Source organism: Orycteropus afer, unplaced genomic scaffold, assembly GCF_000298275.1.
Source record: "Orycteropus afer afer isolate SDZICR_OR568_19922 unplaced genomic scaffold, OryAfe1.0 scaffold00238, whole genome shotgun sequence".
Classification (NCBI taxonomy): domain Eukaryota; kingdom Metazoa; phylum Chordata; class Mammalia; order Tubulidentata; family Orycteropodidae; genus Orycteropus; species Orycteropus afer.
The window spans coordinates 3,192,652-3,197,370 of record NW_006921825.1 but is presented as its reverse complement, the minus strand read 5'-3'; positions in this window follow the sequence as shown (position 1 = coordinate 3,197,370).

Here is a 4,719-nt window from a genome sequence, read left to right as displayed (position 1 = left end):
TGTGTCAGGCGCACCTTAGTCCTCAAGGAGATATCCTTGCTCCTCAGCACTTGATACAGTTCCTTCGCAGTTGACTTTCCCAATGCTACACGTTGTCTAATGTCCTGACTGCTGTACATGGGCATGTTATATGTGAAAATACAGTAGTCACTAAAGAAATATAAATTAGAACCATAATGATTTATCACGTCACACAATCAGCTAAATTCTGATTCATGTATGCCAGAGAACTGTGCTCCAAAGGGTTTTCAATGGCTGATTCTTCAGAAGTAGATTGCCAGGCCTTTCTTCCAAGGTTCCTCTGGGTGGACTTGAACATCCAACCTTTTGGTTAGTAGCCAAGCGCATGAACTGTTTACACCACCTAGGACAAACTCAAACCCACTAGGATGACTATAATAAAAAGGATACATAACAACAAGTGGCATTTAGGAGAAAGAGAAACATCACCAAGAAAGGAAGCTAGAGCTGGCTTTCATCCTACAATACAAGTTACTGGTATGAACTGACACCAAGGGACATTTGTCCAAGACCTTCCTCTTCTACGGCCATGCAGGGTGATCATTAACTTCAGAATGCTAACCCTAGAGCATTGGACTTTCAGTTAACTGAAGGCAACTAAGAAAAATGAACTAGAATATTTTGAAGAGTTTTTTCACATCAAGAGAGGAAATAAAGAATCTAAAATCTAGAATTGTGAGCCAAGTAGTCTCTAGAAGCTAGAAAAGATAAGGAAATGGATTCTCCCTAAGAGCTTCCAGAAGATACACAGCTCTCAAACATCTTGAATTTAGATTTCTGGCCTCCAGAATAATATAGTGATTAACTGGTGGTGTTTTAAGACACTAAGTTGTGGTAAATTGTTCCAGCAGCAATAGGAAACTAAGATAGAATACTTGCAAAAGGGCCACAGGAAGGCTATCATGGTGGAAAGGTCTAGGACAGGGATAGAGGATGGGGGGCCATCTCACTGCAGCAACTAACCAGCTTTGGGACTACTAGCAAGTCACAAGCTCTGGGGATTCTCTTTTTCTTCTATAAAATGATGATAGCACCACCTCCTCTACCTAACTTACAACATTTTTATGAGGGCAAAAATTATAAAAATACCTCATGAAAAATAACTTCAAACTTCCATGATATTTCAATTTCTCAATTGCAACTACTGAACAAGGGGACAAAATAATGCAGAAGGTAGTAAAATTTTACAAGAAAAATTTTTGAATAATTTCCTGTATTTCTAACATATTGTAAAAGAAACATTTGTAATGAGGTGGAGATATGTGTTTGTTTTTAATGCACTCAGCAGAAAGCTGGTCGATAAACATTTTTTCCAAAAATTAAAATATTTGACATTATGTTCTACCTCTTTGTCCTTCACTCCAAACATTTTTTTTTTTCTTTCAAGGATTTTGAGTAAGATATTTTGTTATGGGGATCTTAAAAGCAAAGAGAGAAAACAAAACTTCCCCCCCAAACAAAGGTAAATAAATATGAAAATCAAACCTTCAAACCACAAGGGCTGTGTCTCCCTTTTCAAAAGGAAGGCAAAAGTTCAGGACTCAGGGAAGGGAATGCACCTTCCTTTCTTTCACATGCCATCAAGGGATCAAGGTAGCATTAGCTCTCTGTACATTTCTTCTCCTTGCTCATGGTCCTTCCTGAGACACTGCAAACGTGTTTAAAGAGGTCCTGCCACCTAGTGAATTTGGAAGGCATGGATATAGATCTAATCAATATTGAGGAGAATACCAGTCTACACCGGCCACTCAGGATGGGCAAGAATGTGGGGAGAATAAATCCTTATACAAAGCAGAAATGACAACTGGGGAAAAAAAAAACCTCACTGCCATCAAGTTGGATCCAACTCATAGCGACACCCTTGGGTTTCTAAGGCGGTATCACTAAGGAAGTAGATTGCCCAATCTTCCTTCTGAGGAGTGTCTGGTGGGCTTGAATCGCCAACCTTCTGGTTAGCAGTCAAATGCCTTGGGCACTACGCCACCAGAGCTCTTAATGACAGCTGGAGTTTTTAATTTTTTAACAACTAGCTTTTTCTCTAAATAATAGAGCAAATCACTCTATAAGGATTCACAGCAAAAGATACTCCATAAAAACAAGATGAGTTATACCAAACCAAACCCATTGCCATAGAGTTGGTTCTGACTCATAGTGACCCTGTAAGATAGAACAGAACTGCCCTACAGAGTTTACAAAGCTGTAAATTTTTATGGAAGTAGATCACCACATCTTTTCTCCCACAGAGCTGCTGATAGGTTCAAACTACTGGACTTTCAGTCAGCAGTCAAGCACTATAGCCAGGATTTATTACACACAAAGATTTTAATCATCTGTGCCCATGTGGATATTTCAGTGCTTTATCTGCTGAAAAGGCTCGGTTCTCATAGGACAATGTGTCCCCACAAAATAGTAATCCCCATCTTCATTGTAGATGCCTTAGTGGCACAAATGGTTTGTGATTGACTGCTAACCTAAGAAAAATTCCTGATGAACTGCTTCCATAAAGATTACAGCCCAGAAAGCCCTATGGAACAGTTCTACTTTGTAACATATGGGGTTGCTCTGAGCCTGGGGCCAACTCCACAGCAGCTAACAATCTTCACTGTGGTGATATCAATATCCAAGACAGGTCTCTTGAGGGCACTTGCATTACATTATAATAAAACATCATAGTTACAATTGTAATTTACATTATACCAATGGTGGCTTGAGGGGGGCTGGGAAGAAAGTGAGGCAAGGCAGTGGGAAAAGTTTGGAGCGGCCTGAGGGGGCTGGGAAGGAAGTGAGGTGGCATCAGGTTTGGAGTGGCCTGAGGTGGCCAGGAAGTGAGCTGAGTGGTTTGGAACAACTGAGAGATAAGAACTTCTCTGTCAGTGTGTCTGTCATACTGTGGTGGTTGCTAAGACAGACTCAGAAGAAGAAAGAGGCCATCCACTTCTCAAAGAATTAGCCAGTGAAACCCTTATGAATAGCAGTGAAAGACTGTCTTGATATATTACTGGAAAACTTTATGAATAGCTCTGAAACACTGTCTGACATAGTGCCAGAAAATGAGCACTTCAGGTCAGAAGGCACTCAGAATACGACTGAGAAAGAGCTGCCTCTTCAGAGTAGAGCCAACTTTAATAATGTAGATAGAGCAAAGCTTTCCGGACCTCTGTTTGCTGATGTGACATGACTCAAGATGACAAGAAACAGCTACAAATATGTGTTAATAATCGGAATATAGAACATACAAAGTATGAATCTAGGAAAATTGGAAGTTGTTAAAAATGAAATGGAATGTATAAAGATCGATATCCTAGGCATTAGTGAGCTGAAATGGATTGGTTTTGGCCCATTCTGAATCAGACAATCATATGGTCTACTTTGCCAGAATGACAAATTGAAGAGGAATGGCATGGCCTTCACCTTCACAAAGAATGTATCAAGATCTATCCTGAAGCACAATACTGTCAGTGATAAGATAATATCCATATACCTACAAAGAAGACCAGTTAATGATACTATTATTCAAATTTATGCACCAACCACCAGAGCCAAAGATGAGGAAACTGAAGATTTTTACCAACTTCTACAGTCTGAAATTGACCAAACGTGCAACTAAGATGTGTTGATTATCACTGGTGATTGGAATGCAAAAGTTGGAAACGAAGAATCACCAGTAGTTGAAAAATATGGCCTTGCCAATTAGAAATAATGCTGGAGATCACATGATACAATTTTGGAAGACCAATGACTTATTCATTGTAAATACCTTTTTTTTTTTTCAACAACACAAATGGTAGCTATACATGTGAACTTTGCCAGATGATTGTTGTGCTATTATGTGCCGTCGAGTCAGACCTGACTCACAGCAACCCCTCCTTGGGTTTCTGAGGCAGTATCACTACGGAAGTAGATTGCCCAACCTTCCTTCCAAGGAGTGGCTGGTGGATTTGCCCTCTAGTTAGTAGTCAAGTGCCTTAGGCACTATGCCACCAGAGCTCCCTTGCCAGATGGAGCACACAGGAATCAAATCAACTACATCTGTGGCAAGAGGCGATGGAGAAGCTCAATATCTTCAGCCAAAACAAGGCCAGGAGCTGTCTGTGGAACAAACCATCAACTGTTGATATGCAACTTCATGTTGAAGCTGAAGACAATAAAAACAAGTCCACAAGAGCCAAAATATGACCTTGATTATATCTCTCCTGAATTTAGAGACCATCTAAAGAATAGATTTGATACACTGAACACCAATGACCAAAAACCAGAGGAACTGTAGAATAATATCAAGAATATCATCCTTTGAGAAAGACATAGAGAGGTATATGGGAAGTACAGGCAACAAATATGAACCCTTTGGCATATATAGTACTGAGTTGTCAGTGAAGGCAAACATGGGTATAATATGGATGGATAGATAGGTGGACAGGCTAAATGATTAGGTATGTCTATGAAATGGGGAGTGTATCCAAGATCATATATAGGGTTGGCAGACAATGGTCATACAAGTTTATGTGAATGATGAGAATTCCCAGGTGTATAGGGGCAAGGTTGTGGTCACTGCTTGGTCACAGCCAGCTACCCAGAGGGACCAAGTAGTTGAACCTGCAGGCTTGGGACCATAGTCACAGGGGACATCAAGCTCAATTGGCATAACATACTATACAAAACATTGTTCCATCTCCTACTTTGGCAAGTAGCAACTGGGAT